Consider the following 10835-nt stretch of genomic DNA (forward strand, 5'->3'; position numbering starts at 1 on the left):
GGAAAGGAGGCGTTCTTTTCGTGAATCGCTACTGAAAAAATTTAGAGAACCAGCATTTGAGGCTGACTGCAGTACCATTTCACTGCCGCCAACTTACATTTCGCGGAAAGACCACAAAGATAAGAGAGATTAGGGCTCTTACGGAGACATATAGGCATTTTTCCCTCGTTCTGTTTGGGAGTGGAACAGGGAGAGAAGATGCTAGTTGTGGTACGAGGTACCCTCCGCCACGCACGGTATGGTGAATTGCGGAGTATGTATGTAGATGTAGATGTAGACTGGGAACAACGATTCCACAGGTGTACAGCTGCCGAAGAGACCTACTCTGAACGGGATAATATTGTTCTTTCAAACAGTTAAAACTCATTAGACACAAAATCTGTCTCATTATTTTACTCACACACCTCGTATTGCTGGATAGAGGCACCGTACTTCATCAGTGCAACGGGCCTCGCATGACCTTAAACCAGTGCCAGGTACACTCAGCCTACAACACAGATTATTAGCCAGATAAACGGTATCCTTACAAGCCACATTTTGCCTGGCGCACGTTTTGCAGACATTTCCCTCTCTTTCTCTGCAGGGACATCACGACTTGCTTTTCCGGCACCTTCGAGGAGCTCGAACGCCCTCCCGGCATCGCCGTACTCCTCCAGTACGACAGAAGACAGACGCTTCCCTGGAGGCCTACGCGAGCACTAAATCTCGCGACGACCGCAGATACACGTCTGGGGACTTGTCTCCTAATTTTTTTCCTCCTCCTCCACTTCCGCCTCCTTGTTCTCCTTCCTCGGTTTCCCTCGTCCTCGGCCTTCCTTTTTTTTTCTTCTTTCCGTTGCCCTCTTTTTAAAGACAGGCATTCCGTTTAGAGCGGCTGCCGTCTCCGAGGAATGCGGCGCCGAGCTATTGGCTGTGTGCGGCGACCGCCGATATCGGGTATCTGTCGTCGCCGCTGCGGCGACTGCGGGGCGGGAGGCGGCTGCGCGCCCGCTTTACAGCCGGCACAGGGGGGCGGGGGGCGGCGTGCCCGCGCTCGTCCGTCTCGCCGCTCCCCGAGCGGCGGCGGTCGTGCGTCCTGCGGAACGCGCGTTCGTCTCCTGCAGACGAGAGGCGAGTCAGACCGTAATCGCTGTGTCGTTTGCGGGAAACAGCCATCACTTACAGCCCGGCAAAGGCAATAAAGCAGCTGCGCGGACCTCTGAAAGGGCTGTTCTTCAAGCGAGGTTTCGCTAAGCGCTCCCCGAGCACAGAAACAAGCAGCGGAAAAATGCCAGAGAGCCGTTTGCTAGCTTACGACCGATGTCCCGATATCTCTCTCGGTGCAATTGCCATTAAGCTTTCGAACTCGATGTGTTGTCCACGAAAGGCGCTGCAGTACACTCGTAAATGCTGACTTTCATGAACTCCAGTTACGTGCCTGAGAAGCCATACTCCTGATCTTCTGCTGGTGTTTCGATCATCAGTTGATGCAGTTTACCATTCTCGTCACTTACAAGTTATTCTCTTCATTTCATCATAACTGCTGCAGGCGATGCTACTGGCGACGTGGATTGCGCAGGGAGTTTAAACAAATGTGTCTTATATTCTTCCAGTGGACAGTATCCGATAGTTACAAGTCCGGAAAGAGATGCTGGTACCTGTTCAGATGCGTCCCGCTTCACGTGCGCCAGGCAATTGCTTAGTATTCGGTGATGTAGGCAGGATTCAAAAGAGATAGCGCAGTAAATTAACACATTGTATATGTGTGGGCAGGTGCAAATCTTCTAGCAATCACGGAGGCGAGGCACCAGAATCGTTACAGTATCGCTACAGAACGGAAGCGCTGTTACAAATGTGTCTGAGAAGGCCGCGAGCAGAGTTGCGGTTCTGGAGGATCTTGGTGCTCGGTTCCTGTCTAAGACAAGAACATGGATGTGAACAGTTTTTGGTTTAGCCCAGGCCAGCGGCTGTTTTCATTACCACACATTCTTACGTAAACTGAATGCGCAGAAACGGTTTAAAGTTAATAATAAAAATAAAAAGTTCACTCTTACGATAAAACTGAAAATTTGCTTTCAGAAATCGAGTTGAGCTTACTTCCCAAGTGCAATCAGCTGTCTGTTATGAAACTTCCTGGCAGATTAAAACTGTGTGCCGGACCGAGACTCCAACTCGGGATCTTTGCCTTTCGCGGGCAAGTGCTCTACCATTTCAGCTACCCAAGCACGACTCACGTCCAGTTCTCACAGTTTTTCTTCCCCCAGTACCGGGTCTCCTACTTTCCAAACTTCACAGAAGCTCTCCTGCCAGCGAAAGGCAAAGTCCCGAGTTCGAGTCCAAGTCCGGCACACAGTTTTAATCTGCCAGGAAGTTTCGTATCAGCGCAGACTCCGCTGCAGAATGGAAATCTCATTCTGGAAGCTGTCTCTTAGCTTCAACGTGTTGGCACTCCTGCATCTTGTAAATTATAGCCTAAAGTCCCTGGTGTATCACCGACTTCTGCCCAATAGGATGTCGTTACCTTCGTAGAAAGACAACGACCGTGATTCATTCACAATGGGACGCCACCCCATATTGTACAGTTCGTGCGACAATACCACAACGCAACGTTTGTGAGACGATGGACTGATCTCAATCTGCTCGATTTATGGCTATGGGGACATTGAAAGGAACTATATACTTATACTATATATTTATATGGATATGGATACGGACATGACCGAAAGAACAGACACCATATCCATATAAGTATATAGTTCTGGCAATACCGGTCATCACCTCCTTCTTCTGTGCAGGTGCTCACATATTACCCGAACTCTTACGGGATTTGGTAAGAATATCTTCCATGAGTAATGACGGTGTTGGGTAGGGACACTACGAAAGTAGTGTGTGGACATATAACGTGAGAATGTCGGTCTCGCGGCAGGCATGCACGGGATACTCCCTGGAGCCGCACTATCCTCTGCGCCCTCGGTGGCTCAGCTGGACAGAGCGTCTGCCATGTAAGCAGGAGATCCTGGGTTCGAATCCCGGTCGGGGCACACATTGTCACCTGTCCCCGTTGATATATATCAACGCCCGTTAGCATCTGAAGGTATTAAAATATAATTCTAATTTTGAAAATAACTGCTCTATGCCTAACCCATCGACGATGTGCAGACGTTACAGGAACGTGTGGCCATACATGTAACGCAATCGGAATGGAGCCCTGTGTACGTCATTGTGTAATTTACTGCGATGAAGGGCTGTAGAATGTGTCAATGAGCATGGTAACAGCATGTAGCCGTGTCTCTAATGTCTACTTCTATGTAAAAGGTGGGAATGAGAGGACAGATTAGGCCTTATCTCAACAGGTACTGGTTTCTGGACATATCATTATAGTAATTTTTCTTCTAGTTTTCATCAATACTGCTACCTGTAGTAATTTGTGACACTTTTTTTAAACACTCTGCATACCTATATCTAAGTCTCCCGCTTTCTTTCCACCATCTCTTTAGCTACAGTTTTCAACAACAACTTATGAGTTCGTATGTGTTCAAACATTCTATTTCTTCGATTCAGTATGGCATCACAGTTACTGATGCTCAAGATGTCAACAAATGTAGCTATTAAGATGTCACACGTAATGTAACATGCATTCAGTTTAGTAACTAATAATGGATTTACTGGAGAACTACTATTGTTTTAATAAAAAATAATGGATAGCGTGCTTGAAAATTGCCTGAGACCGAAACTGTCCAATAAGTCAGAACATAAACCAAAACCTGACAACTGCGCATCGAATAATTTTCCAAATTGTTAGCTAATATGGGTCCATATTCATAGAAAATCATCAACATGCACTTGATTAGGCATTTATTTTTGGTTATCTCGCTGAAGGACATCTTGCTCGATTAACCCACCTGATCTGTAACAGACTGCTCTAACAGCACTTTTTTTTCGTTTCTGTCTTCCCACTGATCACATTTTGCACCTAAGCTCTGTTGATGCTCAATCTTAGATTTTAATGAAACTTTTTGTGTCAATGATTATATATCTCGATATCAGCAGTTGTTTATTTTCTATTTTTTTAAGACCTGTGTTGTTGTGGAATCGTTCATACAAAGCCTTTCTTGCATCTTCATACACTAGCTAGTCTATTCCTTAATAAAGAACTGTGCTAACGTATAAGATAATTAATTTGTTTAACAACGTTACATTAGTTTACAATATTGTTTTCTCGATCAATACATCTGATATTCAGCAGTAACTCTTAACATCGTGAGTTAAAGGTATTAGATTGTGTCGTTCCTGGTTCCCCTTGCGAATGTTTCACACCCATACATACCTGTGATCAAAACAAAGTTTTCATGTGTCATCTTGTGGACTCACTGTTTCTATATTTGGACGTTAATACCTGCTTAATTTTGTAGTAAGACCCTTCGGCTAGAGAAATCATCCCTCTTCATCTAGTCATTTCATAGACACAAATATTCTACAACAAGACCTATCTCTCAAGAAACACAACGTAATAGTTGGAGGGAATTGTTTTCTCATAACAACGCCTGGAATTTTTCTAAATCCGCTAACTAAACTACTGCCCAGTTTTCACAGTAGGTTCGATACGCAACAGTTGTTTCTATAGGGAATGAAGATGGATTATTATTTAGAATTTTCGACAATCACAAAACACATAAAACTACAAACAAAAAACAATAATAAAACAGTAAAATAAACGCAAGGAGTAAATTAAAGATCGATGTCGAGGTTTTCCAGCTACTCGATCCCTTTAGAGCTGGCCTGGTGTCAGCTCAGAAATCGTCGTAGGCAGAAGCGTACGAAACACAATATGCATGGCTTGTTGAAGGTGAATGTGGTGTCACCGCCAGACACCACACTTGCTAGGTGGTAGCTTTAAATCGGCCGCGGTCCATCAGTACATGTCGGACCCGCGTGTCGCCACTGTCAGTGATCGCAGACCGAGCGCCACCACACGGCAGGTCTCGAGATGCGGACTAGCACTCGCCCCAGTTGTACGGACGACGCAGCTAGCGATGCACACTGACGAAGCCTCGCTCATTTGCAGAGCAGATAGTTAGAATAGCCTTCAGCTAAGTCAATGGCTACGACCTAGCAAGGCGCCATTAGTAGTTTATTGCCTGAATCTACAGAGTCTCACTTGTATCGTCAATAGCGATGTACAACAAGGATGGATTAAAGTTAAGTATTCCAGCAGGTACGTACTTTTCTTTATAGCATTCATTACGTATCCTGTTTCAGACCTATCTCTAGCCTGCGTGAGTTAACGCGTGCCTTTCGGCTACTTCCGAGTGGCGTGGCTGTTAACCTACGCCACAACAGTGAACTTCAACTAGGTAGGTGTAGGAACTCATGAGCCATTCAGCTGAAAAGTATTCAACTGGTGAAAAGAGTAATGAATAAACTAAAGGCAATACTGTTATTCCCAGAGCTTTTGCGTCGACATCCCATGAAGTTGATGTTACCTTTTGCAGTAAATTGTTATGGCTCTTAATTTTTGCAGCTGTTTTCCGAAGAAGGTGCAAGTAGATAGGTCCAAAGTGGCGTCCTGATACTTTATATTGCTGTCGCAATATCTCCATATTACGTGATAATGGTAATTTGCATACCTGTTTTTCACATAGTATTCTACAACTTCTGTCTTCAGGAGTTTGGATTTAGCTACTCACTCTCCTGAAATATTCATCCAATACACACAGGTCATCTTCCATAATTTATTCAGCTCGTCCGTTATTTGGGAGACGTACTGTCTGGAAGGTTTCGGATAAGTAGGATGAACAGTGTAGCCGATACACTGAATCCTCAGGTATCTTTCTACCCAGCTTCTCGAATTTACTTGCTGTGTGTTCGGAGTTAGAAGTCACCTACAACGATGTTAGTAGTGCATTCAAGAATTCTGTAAGCATATGTTTCTTGTAAGACTGGCTTCTGTATGCTCATCCGCTCATTTCAAGCACGTTTGATTAGCTTGGTGTAGCGTCAGTAGAGAGATGCCGCCAGGAGTCACCTTTCGCCTTCTTGTGCTGGAAGATGTCACGCACGGTGCTGCATTTTTTATCGTCGCTGAACAATCATCCAGATACACTATCATTGAAGAACGTTTCTGAACAATGACGTTCCTCACGTATGCAATATTTCTTACTTCCTATCTAATCGCCCATTCTGAAGCTGTTAACAACACTAATTCCCTTATCTACCATCCAATCACAAATTTGTCCAAAGTCTTGTTCCATCCTCTTCCTTCCTCTCATATCCTCTACACTACCAATATTCATGAACCACCTCTTTCTGCTGTTCACGTCATTCACCACACCAATTTTCCGAGCCCTATACACTACATTCCAGCAGTTCCATCTACCCATCCAATTTCACCCTAATGATTTCACCTCCTGGTGAAGCAATTAAGATAAACTCTTCCAAAACTCAGGCAATAATTTTATGACGAACGACCAGCAGCCTGCATCCCTATGACTTCTGCTTGGACGCCATACACTTACATACCTTGGGCTAACAGTACTTGGACTAACGAACAGAAATCCCCAAATAGATTAGTAGTTGTAAGGCTACTGACTGGCTACACATGGGATTTTAAACCTCCATTATCGTCCACACCTAGAGAGTCTCGATTCGATATATCTGATCCTATGCATATGTTGCCTTAGATATCTCACCATCAAATTTCTACAGTTATAATTGCGTAGGCTTCCGAGGCCAGAGTTTGTCGACAAAGAAGTTTCCTGGGTATGGTACCACATCATATTGTATAAAACTACTACTGGAGAAAAACCAACGTTTCGGCTACGGTTGCAGCTGCCTTCTTCTGGCTCTATTGGAGCGTCCTAGTTATGCAGTGAAAAATACATACAAGATAAAACTTCTGTATGATCAATGTAGGGTTATCAGGTGGTACGTGATGAAAATTATACTAATAATTATATTCATAATACTGGATTTCTGTATTATGGATTGTGTGTATGTAAATTATTTTGACTTCTGTTATTGTGGTAATGTAATGCAGACTTCATCTCAAATACACTCTAGGTATTAAAAACAATTACCATTACAGAGTATATGTATTGCCATCCAAGTATAAGAATACCTAGGTAACTGAAGAGATGGTAAGGCAAGATGTTCGGTTAACAACTTCACTGTATATTCTTCTTGGTCATTTCTGTGGAGCAAGTAACTTTATGATCTTCGCTGCATTGACACCGACGATTATTGAGATAGTATCAAGAGTGGGAAATATGTTACTAACACTGTCTGAACGTCAACACAACGCCAGACATTTCTAAGAGCGAAGCTAGCAGAACCGGGCTTTTTTGTGAACTTATCCACGTGCTGGTACTGCCTTATATATTTAGCCATCTGGATGGGCAGGAGCTTCAAGTATAGAGCCTAATCCTGTTTGATCTTTGCTACTTGTATGTCATTTTCAATTGCTTGGAATTTGCATAATATTGGATGTTTCAAAAGTAGGAGGAAGAACGTGTTTGTGAATGCAGCCCATCTGTTTTCTGTTACTTAGATGCATCCATGCAAAGGAAGGCCCTTTAAAACCTTACCGTTTCAGTTTCCCTAGCAGAATTTCCTTATCTACGCGACTAAATGCCTTCATAAAAACTCAGAATATGCCAAAATGCTAATTTTCTTGTTTAGCGTTACCTTAACTGAATTCGTGAGACCATATATTGCAATTTCGATAAAGAAGACTTCATGGAAGCCGGACTGAACTGTTTTCTCAAAGATGATGCGGTGACGACTTACCCATCGGAATGACTCGAAATTTGCTCATAGTCAGTCGGGCATAAACGAAACTATGTCCATTTTCCCAGAAGACTACGAAATCTAAAGTGTCGTTATTTTCATTTAACTTCGTCAGTTTCAAACTTATCAGCATCGTTGATGCACAATTGAAGGTCGCCCCTTGTAAGACTAAAATGGCTATATCGTTCCTTCCCGGGATATTAACTATTTCTTCTGAATCTCCCTGTATGTATACAAAGTGTTAGAAAAAAGTATCATTTTGTGAGGTGGAAATAACCACAAAACAACAAAAGAAGTAAAATAAAAGAAACCTCTATGACGCATACCTAAAGATCTACGAGCGCTTGGTCATCATCGCTGCTGTGAAACACATTTCTTTTAATGAATAAGTGCTAGTTCCACTTAAGGTACCCATTTCAGATCCAATGTTTACTGAACTGATTTTCCTTCCTTTGCTCCATACTACCTCCAGCCTGATTAGTACCAAGTACTAGCAAAGTTCATAAAGAAAGTAAATTATTGGGATTGACTTTACGTGAGAATGAAATTCTGATTTCGATTGCAAAGAAAGAGCTAACAGTAAATGCGATGCGTTTCTCAATATCGAAGATGAACAAGTGTTTATAACTCTCAAAGTATGTATTTGACAGCCCATGTTTACAGTTACAGACAAATGGAAAAACTGGTAGAAGCCGACCTCGGGGAAGATCAGTTTGGATTCCGTAGAAATGTTGGAACACTTACGGCAATATTGACGCTACGACTTATCTTAGAAAATAGATTGAGGAAAGGCAAACCTACGTTTCTAGCATTTATAGACTTAGGGAAAGCTTTTGACAATGTTGACTGGAATGCTCTCTTTCAAATTCTGAAGGTGGCAGGGGTACGATACAGGGAGCGAAAGGCTATTTACAATTTGTACAGAAACCAGATGGCAGTTATAAGCGTCGAGGGACATGAAAAGGAAGCAGTGATTGGGAAGGGAGTGAGACAGGGTTGTAGTCTCTCCCCGATGTTATTCAATCTGTATACTGAGCAAGCAGTAAAGGAAACAGAAGAAAAATGTGGAGTAGGAATCAAAATCCATGGAGAAGAAATAAAAACTTTGACCTGGAAGAGCAGTTGAACGGAATGGACATGGTCTTGAAAGGAGGATATAAGTTGAACATCAACAAAAGCAAAACGAAAATAATGGAATGTAGTCAAATTAAATCGGGTGATGCTGAGGAAATTAGATTAGGAAATGAGACACTTAAAGTAGTAAAGGAGTTTTGCTATTTAGGGAGTAAAATAACTGATGATGGTCGAAGTAGAGAGGATATAAAATGTAGACTGGCAATGGCAAGGAAAGCATTTCTTAAGAAGAGAAATTTGTTAACATCGAGTATAGATTTGAGTGTCATGAAGTCGTTTCTGAAAGTATTTGTATGGAGTGTAGCCATGTATGGAAGTGAAACATGGAGGATAGATAGTTTAGATAAGAAGAGAATAGAAGCTTTCGAAATGTGGTGCTACAGAAGAATGCTGAAGATTAGATGGGTAGATCACGTAACTAATGAGGAGGTATTGAACAGAATTGGAGAGAAGAGAAATTTGTGTCACAGCTTCACTATAAGAAGGGATCGGTTGGTAGGGCATATTCTCAGGCATCAAGGGATCACCAATTTAGTATTGGAGGGCAGCGTGGAGGGTAAAAATCGTATAGGGAGACCAAGAAATGAATACATTAAACAGATACAGAAGGATGTAGGTTGCAGTAGGTACTGGAAGATGAAGAACCTTGCACAGGATAGAGTAGCATAGAGAGCTGCATCAAACTAGTCTCTGGACTGAAGACCACAACAACAACAACAACAACAATGTTTATTGTACTTTTTTCTTGTTTTTTTTGTTACTAATCTCTCTAAATATTAGACACTTTTTTTAACATCCTGTATACCGATGCATACCATTTGCACATCACCTCCTGATGCTGTAACATCAGTCTACTCCTGCATTGCTCCTACACTTCGTTCCCTAAAATGGGCTGCGAAGCTTTATGTTTTCGTCGGTCTCTTGCCTCTCACGCAGAATAACGTCGGAGGTTCGCGCCCACGTAGATCGTGCCTCGGGAACGAAACCGAAGGCAGAGCTGGCACTGGGAAGCGGAGGGACTACACGCATGACGGCGGTGTCTGCGTGCGGACGGGAAGACGGCAAAGCTGAGGCGCAACGCCATCAAATCTCGCGGAGAGGTCGAATGGGAAAAGCACAGCACCCGTTCCGCAAAGTGCGGAGACGAGGGCCAAGCAGAGAGAGGACGGCGGCTGCCGCGTCAACAGCAGCGGCACTTGGCAGCGGTCGCCATGGCAACGCAGCCGAGTGGATAACTTCGTAATCGGGAGCGATGAGCACACACACACACACACACACGCACACACAGACACGCGCTAGCTCACGGTGACAGCGGGTGTGTGCGAGCCGATGTAGCAATTGCAAGTTGGGCAGAAGACGATTCGCCCTCCGCCATGCAATCGTGGGTGTGCCAGGATTGACGTGTGAGGACGTGGCGACCGGACGGAGGGAGGGCAGACTCCATTAAATGGAGTGCTGCAGCAGATGCTGCCCTGCCCTGGAGGAGATACACAATTATCGGATAACGTCTCCGCTGGTCGGATTACCTACCAGGCCGGTCGCTAATGCGGCACGACGTAAGCTCTTTAATTATTTGTTCCCTATACGACCGGCTTTGGGAGCGCGTGCTTTTAACAGTAATACAAGAATGGCAAGCCCGAATAAAACGCTCCGCCTAACGCCTTTACAGGGCGCCCCTTGTACGTTAGCTGCTAAGAGATTATAATTTCTTTGCTTCCGTTTTGGTCAACTGGGGACCACATCACCTACAATGCTCTGTCATCTTACCACCTTATAACACAACCGGCTGCTACTAAATTAGCAATACACCGATAATGTTACCCCTATTATAGGATAACTATTTGACCGTGATCTGCGTAATGGAATGGTATCGGACAATTTTTGTTTCTCTAAAAGTTGCTTCACTAAGATTGTTTTAGTAATCAAGTAAACTGTAA

At 43.6% G+C, this 10835-nt stretch overlaps 1 non-coding gene across 1 annotated transcript; it reads left to right on the forward strand.

Moving 5' to 3' along the window:
* The first annotated feature begins 2945 nt into the window (after window positions 1-2945).
* Window positions 2946-3020, forward strand: Trnat-ugu. The gene has a single exon. It is a non-coding gene; the product is annotated as a tRNA-Thr (tRNA).
* Window positions 3021-10835: the final 7815 nt, after the last annotated feature.

This window comes from Schistocerca americana, chromosome 1, assembly GCF_021461395.2.
Source record: "Schistocerca americana isolate TAMUIC-IGC-003095 chromosome 1, iqSchAmer2.1, whole genome shotgun sequence".
NCBI classification, from domain to species: domain Eukaryota; kingdom Metazoa; phylum Arthropoda; class Insecta; order Orthoptera; family Acrididae; genus Schistocerca; species Schistocerca americana.